The sequence below is a fragment of the Dermacentor variabilis genome, chromosome 3, assembly GCF_050947875.1.
Source record: "Dermacentor variabilis isolate Ectoservices chromosome 3, ASM5094787v1, whole genome shotgun sequence".
Lineage (NCBI taxonomy): Eukaryota > Metazoa > Arthropoda > Arachnida > Ixodida > Ixodidae > Dermacentor > Dermacentor variabilis.
The window spans coordinates 174,397,552-174,407,185 of record NC_134570.1 but is presented as its reverse complement, the minus strand read 5'-3'; positions in this window follow the sequence as shown (position 1 = coordinate 174,407,185).

Sequence of the window (9,634 nt, the reverse complement as noted above, 5' to 3'; positions counted from 1 at the left end):
TTCTGAGCACCCGTGGTTTCTTTAATGTGAAATGAATATGCGGCCCCCGCGGGCGCAATGGAGCCTGCGTCCTCGAGGTCAGCAGCGCAACACTGTAGCCACGGAGTTATTACTGTGGGTCAATGAACTAAGAAGGAAGGAAGGAAGGAAATCAACATTATTCAACGTCCTGCAGACCACGAGAGCTTTGGGCTCTCATGGAGTTGGCGTCTCCCACTACGGAACCGGGAGGTTTAGTTTCCTGGCGGCGTCGTAGACCTGCTGGACGGCCCAGAGTTGGGGAGCGAGTTCTTGGCTCCAGATTGCTTTTCAAACTTGCACTTGTCCGGTTCGGAGTTTATGTGAGCTTGCGAGCACGGCCAGAGTAAATGATAGACATTAAGGGGTGCATTGCAATTGGTGCAATAAGACTTGTCGTAGAGCTCAGGCATGTAGTGGTGTAGTCTGTTTTGCGTAGGGTATGTGTCTGTTTGTAGCATTCTGAGTGTAACCCAGGCACGTACGCAGGATATCTTTTCGGGGGGGGGGGGGCAACCCAAGGTAATTTTTCCACGCAAATCAAGTGGAGGGTACTTTTACTAGTACAAATGGGAATAATGCCCATCATTTGCCATAAAGACGAATAAAGCCGCAAAAGAGAATTGAAATAACGCGTATCTCACAGGTACGCATGTGAGATAGACCTATTCTTTACTTGGCAAACAAAGTACCACATCAAATGGACTCGCGTAAGAAAGATGCGTAGGAAGAACCTTGCCAAGAACAAGTTAACAAATGAAAGTGCAAAATAAAGATTTCTAGTAACGTTTTTTGAATTAGCTCTGGAAGAATTTTACAGAAATGTATATTTGCGGAAACAGTTCTTTTGCATCCCTCGTTTACTGCCCTATCAAGTAGCAAAACCGACTCGTGTTGCTATTTGGGAAGTTGCGCAACGATGTGTTGTCACCCGTCCGTACAACCACGTAGAGCGCAGGACGCTGCGGTTCTATACGTGCAGGACACACCGCGGAAGGTTAGAAAAGCACCCACATTAGCACAGGAGGAAAGTGGCTACGTCAGGCGGCTCGAGTGATAGCTGTAGAAGCGTCATTCGAAAGGGACGGAATTATTCTCCAGTTCCGGTGGCATTTTCTCTACTTCCTTTTTAAATAAAGAGATGTTGATCCATAAATATTTTCACAAACAGTTTTCGCTTTTCCCCCTGTTTAGCTGTGGCCTTGGCTTTCTCGCTTAGTAGAGCGCTTAATTTCTAATCTCCTTGCGACTCTTGTTTCCAATTGCCAATCTTGCAAGAAACGTTCTGTACAATAAGGGAAAAACCAGACGAGGTAACAGGTGACAGTCATATTGCTTTGGGTTTAAAGGTTATTGCAGGGTCTGATGATCGACGCTGTTTCGCAATATATTATTTTCCACCTTATCTAATCCATCTCGCGGATATATGGCTCCGAGAATCTGCCACCGTCGCGGCTAGCTGTCACTCGAGGAAATAATGAAGCAAATAGAAAATATAAACTTAACTGGCGTTTTCTCAGGCTACAACTCGTTCCGCGAGCATACAGACCAGCCGACTATGAACAGAATCCCTTTCCTAACCCCTGGATCAGTCTAAACAAAGAAAGTTAAACTAACGAAGCAACAGGGATGCGCGTGATCGTTGAATAGATGGTGACATAAAAATTGTGCTGGACATTATAAATAAAATAAAATATCATAATTAAAGGAATAAACTACGCCCTGCCAGCTGCAATAGATGGTGGCAACTGAAATCATCTTGAATTAATCACGCGGGCACCGATTCGATGACAAAACTACCATCCGCACCGCAGGAGATGCCGATAACTACCGCCATCAAAAAGGAGTGAAAAAATTGACAGCTATTCCCCTCCGTGAAGATGAAATGGCAGCGAAAGCTACTACAGTCAAAATTCTCAAACAAACAGCAAAGTTTTTCACATCCGCTGCAGGTCGACCTGAAGATAGTGCTATATCGGGCCGACCAGCGGCGGAGGTGAAGCAGGCGTTAAGCACCCCCCATACGTGGGCTTATTCTCAAAGTAGTGCAATGCAGGGCCGACCCGCGGTGGAGGTGAAGTAGGCATTAACTCCCCATACGTCGGCCGATCCCGAAGATATTCCAATACTGGGACCACCCGCGGTGGGGGTGAAGCAGTGGTGAAGCAGGCGTTAAGTGCTCCCTTCACGTGGGTCCATCCCGAAGGTAGTGCAATGCCGGGCCGACCCGTGGTGGAGATGAAGTAGACGTTAAGCACTCCCCATATGTGGGACCATCCGGAAGATTCCGAAGGGCACGTTGTAGGTTCCCGAGTCCACAGGGGTATGTGCCAGCGATCTTGGACCCTTTCTGCACTGTCACCAGGATCGGCCCACATGATGATTTTTTCTGTTAACGAACGCCGAAAAAACTACAGAAGTTAGCCATCACTGCTTTCGCTTTAAAAGCCAGCAAAATGTTGACCGCCGAGTAGATTGATTTGTCGACGCTTTAGGAATGTGTGATGAATGTTGCCTTGGGGGGGGGGCTGAAATGGGGGGGGGTATGCCGCTTAATTTTGGGGGGGGGGGCGGGCCCCCCTCCCTTGGGTACGTGCCCGGTGTAACCGCTTGAACTAAGAAAGTCGTGGCTGTTGTGCGCTTTAACATTGGGTCGCTTTCTTTTTAATACGGTCTCACTTTGTTCAACATTTATCATACGCTCGACACAGGGTCTGCTTGAATCATAACAAATTGTATCTCAAGAGCTATAGGGCAGTGTGATAAGGCAGACGCTGGCGGCGAAGCCCGAGACGCTGCGTGTGATAATATTGCCACTGAAGACAACGCGGCAGCAGATTGCGTATCTGCAAAGTTACCACAGCCGCCTATTTAGCGCCATGGCATTGTTCTAAGCAGTTCCCGTACTACTGATGTCTCCTGGCCAAGGTTAGTTCCAGCGCCTAGCTGCGGCTTCGGAGTTGGCTACCGTATACACTCGGCAAATAATGCCGTCCATGACACCTCTCTACCAGAGAAGCTTTTCTTCTTGCTTTTTACATTTTTGAGGCGCTAAGTCACACCTAACTTTGTGCGGAGCTCCCCGCTTTACAAAGTCTGCGTGCAGCAGGCACTTGACTCGCGGAAGATCTCTCGCGTGGTCGACCCACGAGACGTCTTTAGCAGCTGTCTAGCGAATTGTGAGTGCCCAATGCGAGCACTGAAGACACATTTGCGCGCACCCATTTCTTGTTTGGAAAAAAACTACGCATTTTGCACCACGCGCCTTGTGACGCAGAATGTCACAGTTGTGTTTGGCGCCACAGAATACGACTTCCGCGAGAGCGGTGATGCGGGCCTGTTTGTTGATCATAATGGAATGACATGAAGTGTAGCACCGCAAAAACAAGGATGCAATAAACACCAAAGACATACTCGAGCGCTTGTGTGCATGCGATTTGTTTCTTCTTGTGTCCTTGTTCTTGCTGTGTTACACTTCATGCCATTCCATTATGCAACAGTGCATACCCTCTAAAGAATGTGGGTAAGTACACAACGTCATTGCGCACCTCGGCCCCGCTCGACTGGCCGTCGACGAATGAACTGCGGCTGGTAATGACATGCGTTTTGCGATAAAGGGAAGGTTTATCCAGAATCAAGTTTCTTTTTTTAAATGCGTACCAATCTGCTTTCTAGACTGCAATGTCTGTTCATGAATTCCCAGAGTGCGCGAATGGAGGTTTCGTCAAGGCTGGGAATCGAACCCGTAGCCATGTTCTGCTACCCAGAAGTGGTAACTGCTTAGCAACTCGCGCGCCGCATTCGCGACGAGATGACTACAAAAAAAAAGTGATCAGTCGGCGAGTTTGTTTTTGAAGCACGGTTTCACGCCACGCGACGTCCGCGCAATTTACGCGCTACTTGTCTCGCCAGTATAGGTAATAAATCAGTCGTACAGGCGAGAAGTGAGGTTAATCGAGGTCAGCTGCCGAGCTGCTCACTCGTGGGATGCTGTTCAATCCCTTTCGCGTGTTCGCCTCCTCTACTGCGCTCACGCTCGCCCGCTCGCTCCCTCGTCTGTTCTCACTACAGCGGCGTCGTGCCGTAAGTCATGCCTCGCGGTCTAAGCGCCCGTACGACAAGAAAGGCCTTTCGATTTTGTTTTCGCCAGCGCATTCGCTCCTTGTCTTTTCATAATTGGGTGCCCACGGTGTGGTTTGCGTATCCGGTTCACTCGTATATAGCTTGCTTGCGGGCTGCACCTGAGCTGCCGGGAAGCGTCACCTTGGACTACTTATGCGAAATTTGCCGTGTGCTGCTATAAACTTGGTCTGCGCGGAGTTAGTGCAGCACTGAAGCGCTTCGGGATAATGGCGTGAGAAAGCACTTCGGGCATTTCAGCAGAAGAGCGTGGAACACCTGTGGATTTCGCAACAAGTACAATGATTTATCATTCGAAGAACTGCGCAATCGTTGCATGGTACAAATCATTACCTGTGGGGTGGAAGCATGGAACAATACAGAAATGACTTCAGTAGAAGCTGATTTAAGAACCAAGCGGCTAGCCTTCGAACGAAACGCTACTTTTGAAACTTAAAGGAAAGCGGCGGTATGAAGCAAAGAGAATACAGGAGTATAGCTCATTTTCTACCACTAATCAGGACAAAAGAAGAGAGTTGATACAGGCTATACAATGCGCTGAGTACATGGAAGATGGTTTAGTACAGTCGCTGTTGAGTGCCGCGAGAACAGAAGCGCAGTCGAGGGCGAGAGAGGCTGAGATGGGGTGTAATGAGATTAGGAAACTCCTGTCATAGAATATAGAGAGCTTACGCAAAACAACACTAGTTAGAGATAAATGGTAAAGGCTATCGTCCACCATTCGATATGAGGCAGTGATGATGAAGATAGTAAATGCAAAACTGTTACGAGTACTGGGATTCTTCCTCAAGGTCATGTACGGAGTTGCCCCTTCCCCTGGCTTCAAGTCCGTCATCGCAATGCGTGCCCGAAAGGAATAATTTAAAAGCAAATTAGTGGTTTTGTCTTAGTATTTTGTCTTAATCATTTTCAACTATTTGCAATATTGTCCTTTCTTCTTTTTTTAGTTTTTTGAGAAGCAGGAGCAGTCGTTTGAGAATTGCGATTTGCAGCCGATTCTGAGTGGCAACGTCTTCGGACGAGAATGACGCCTATGCGTCGTAAATAATCACACATGAATAGCTTTGTGACCTCGCTCAAAGGAGAGAGAGAGAGAAACGAAAAGGGAGATGTAGGGAGGTTAAGCAAGGTTGTGCCCGGTTGGCTACCCTACACTTGTAGAGAAGGAAAGGGGAAGAATATAGAAAAAGGAAAGAGAAGAAAAATAATAAAGAGTCAGTCATTCACAGAGTCAGTCGCAGAGAAATGTCCACTCTTACAAGCGTTTGTGCAGCCCAGTAACCTTCAAGAACCTACAGACAAGGCTTTCGAGCTTCTGCGACGAGCGGTGTGGCTACGTCGAGTTGAACAATTCAATGAAAACATGCGGTGCTATTGCTATCTGTGCCTGGTGCCCGTATTGTACTCAGCCTTCCCCTCCATGCATTATCGACTGTGCGTGCCGTCGAGGTGACAAGTATGCAGCAATGTTCAGCGTCTAGAGAATCTCCGTGAGCCTACAAGTCCACGTCACGGAAAATGAGCAATGTCGTTCACGTCGCGTAATTGCACGTACGTGATGTTATTCAGCGGATAAATTTACTTTATGTTGATTGTCGCTAGGACACGGGAGTATGCATTGAAAAGTATATGCGTCATTTCTAGAAGCAAGCAGGTAGCGCAGATTGTGCAGTTGCTGCTGACTCGAGCCAAGGGAGCTCTCCTTGGTTTTCGGAGACGCGTTGGAGGCCACTCTGCGGGCAGCACTTTAGCAGGAAGAAACCGTCGAGTGTTTTGTTTTGAACATTGGAGTGATTTCGTGATTATTTTTATTCTCCTTGTTATTACTGCGATACGTGAGCTGAATGAACTCCTCAACTTTCTTTGTCGTGCCCGTATCGACAACGCTTGCTCTGTTTTGTCTGCAGCGGCTTTCGCACAATTCTAGGTTTGGATGCTCACGACGTGTTGCCGACGGGATGCGTTGAGTGAAAGGGATGCCGTTTCCCGTAGTACGCACCTAAATTTTTCTTGAATGGACAGAGCTTGTCCTTATACATAATGACGTCATGGGGAGAATACCAAAGCCAAGGCTATATCAGAGGACGCCGGTTTGCCAGATGCAACCGCACAAAAGACGAAAGGAGATTTCACATGCCGTCGGAAGTTCTCCTTGATCTTCCACCTGTCCCGGAGCACACCGTTCAAGTTCCTTTCGCACCCGCAACAAATGTCTCCATTCTCATCATACGCTTCTTATCGTGAGAACCAGTCCCCGGCTCATTGCCAGGATAGCGCGGCTATAGTATACTGCGCATCAATTTCTATGGAACCTCATGGACAAACGCGTACGGCGGGGGTTGAGGATCGTATGCACGATTGCACGCGCGTTCGCGCGCACGTCGTTGGCCTAGATAACGGATCACGCTGTCAGCGGAGCGTCTGCAGGCGAGAACGCTCGGAAAGCAAGCCTCTCACATGCTCCATCTTGTTTCATACGGGGTAGCAAAGCACCGTTGCAGTTGGCACGTGATTCACAACACTCATCCTGTGTGTGGTGCTGCCCACCTGCCTGGCCTTCGTAAGGCAAATATTCGCGTTATGAGGCGGCCGATGCCTAATCACCGCATTCATTTCCCGGCTCATTCCCACGGTGTGAGGGCAAGGGAAGAAAAACTAAACCTTTCCAAAGTTTTCTCAAACGTGTTCTCGGTGGAAACGTGACAGAAATGTCGCGATAGCGCCAATGTGCGCATTTCAGAAGCGTTTGATCACTTTTTACCTATAGACGAATAAGAGAGTCCCGCATAAGATTTACTAGGGCTTCGCCTAATGTTGGTGCCGCAGTCTTTGCTTTAGGGCACGTAGACATGCCAGGAAGGTAGAGCACGAAATCTTCATTTCGCCGCAAAATCCATCTGTGGAGGCCTCATTCTACTGCGGCCGTTATACAAAAGTGATCACGTACTTGAGTTTAGATGTAAATTAAAGAACACCATTGGGTCAGAATCTTTATGGTGCCTTCTATAAAAGCACCCCAAGTGTGGTTTTAGGGGTACTATGCTCGCCTGAAACTCAATAATAATGTAGCGCACAACTTTCTTTTATGGGCAACCGCAACAGCTATATCGGCGAATAAAAAGTTCAGCCTTTTTCCCTGACACCGCCTTTCCTTTACCCGCAGCGCCGGTGTCTGGATCCCGTACCTCACGTGGTCCCCTAGTATGCCTTGTAAACGATTCCGTTGCCGCCACCTGGCGTCACCTGGTGGCGTCAGGAAACCAGCAGACCGCTGGAGTCTAATTTCGGTCGCTAGCGCTCGTGCCCTAGAGGAAGTAAAGAAACTTATACTACGCGTCTTGCGAAGTACGCGGGATCCAACGAAGGATAGATCTCTTGTCAGCGAATCGCTAACGGCAGCCGGCTGCGTTTCCCAGATAAAGGACCGTGACTCGTCGACTGTGTGCTACTAATCCTAATGTTCACCTTCGAGTATGTCGCTTTCATGCGGAGCGCATTCAGACTCGTCCGACAGGAAAAGTACTTCTTTTGGCTCCTTTCTGGTCCGCTCACGCGACGCGCACCCCTCTCTGCACCCGACGGAGTTGCTGAGACGAAGTAAAGGAAAGACCGTGACGTCATCTAACCGGAATACGCAAGCCTACTCACCATAAAGTCGTTCATTTCGCTTTTTCGCTCTCGCTTGCCTCCAAACGTCGGCCCAACACGCTACCTCCAAATCCGGGCGGTACTTGTCGCACCAAGCTCGGAATATTTCATTTCCTCTGTGTTTTAACTGACACAGAGTTGTTCGCGTGCGCTGCCAGTCATATCATGTTAATTTTTTCTTGATATACGCATCTGTAATTGATGTCGTTGTTTGCAGCGCGAATATTTATTTTCATCGTTGCAACGTGTTAGTGTGGTTACCGTCACTTGCAGCCGCGCCTGTTTTGTCTCCTTCAAGAATAAGCGCAGAGTTCAGTTTCATGCCCGCCGCGGTGGCTTAGCGGGCTTTGTTGTTCGCTGCTATGCACGAGGTCGTGGGGACGAATCCCGGCCGCAGCGGCCGCATTTTGATGGGGGCGAAATCCAAGAACGCCCGTGTCCTTAGGCATTTGGGACACGTTAAAGATCCCCAGGTGTTAAAAATTATTCCGTAGTCTCTCACTGCGGCATTCATGATAATGTAATCGTGGTTTTGGCATGCAAAACCTCAGAATTCATTCAGCTATGTTCTAGCCAACGCTAAAACCTTCCGTTACATGATTCTGCGCTGGGCCGTTACTGGTGGCCTTAAATCATCGCATCACTCCATCGTGGTTTCTTTCCTTCCTACATAACTGCTGCCACCACTTTATCTTTTTCACTTCAACACGTCATGTGATCAGCATATCGCGTCGTTCTTCCCACGCGTCACGTGAACAACGACTTCACCACCACCACTACTCCATGCTGGCGTTGCTTGTATGGTAGGGATACAGGCAGATTCAACATTATTATCAATCAGGAGCATTCGACAAAAATTGATATACATTGCACTAAGTGCCATTCAGAGAAGTGTCGACAGACACCAAGAATTTGTTTCAGTATCTCCCAAGTGCTGACTTTACAAACGTCTCTTTAAGTGCATTGAGTATTTTATTGTATTCTATAATTTAGTATTGTGACATTGCTATTGAGACGCAAATAAGGATATCTCTTAACCCGCTAAAGTGCATGACGCGATATAGATCACGTGCCAGCTCGTTCGTTAGTTCGTCCTTTCCAAGCAAGTTACTCTTGAACAATTATGCAGTAATAACCTCTGTAGCAGATTACGATTGACTACAAGAGGCTGAACGAATACGTGCCACTGCATGGCCAGCTTGTGACGCTCATATAATTTCTGCCAGACCACATCTAGCCTGATTGCTGCCTACCGCATCTTCACTGCAACACGTAACGTGATGCGGTGAAGACGCGAGACAACGCAATAGTGCGGGTTCCAAATTTAATTTTACTGCGAAGAGAGCGTACGAGAAGGAGGTGCACTGAACGTGTAAGTTTGCAAGGAGCAAATCCTGTGCCGCCGCGCCCAATTTCTACATGAAAAAGCAACGCCGCTTGGAATCGCAGGTGGGGCTTCGCATGATGATGCGCGCTAAGCGAAACAAGGAAAGGCCTCCGGTAAGGTAGGCGCGACGTGGCGAGAAACCACCGCGGAATAAATTCATATTATGAACTTAAAGAGCAACGAAAATCACAAGATCAGCAGTGCGCATTGGAATGCTTTCGTTTGGAGGACGTACGTAGATACTGCGAGTACTTCTTGCTGCTTGTGATATGGAGTGCATTCAGGTATAAATCTGCACGTTTGAGCTTATATAATATGCATACGAAGCGAGATTTCGTGGTCGCCAGGGCATAAAAATGCCTTGTTCTTCTCTTCTCTGATATAGATAAAGTCGGTCTTAACGAGTTAGACGTGGGCCGCTCCGGAAGAATGTACAGCCCA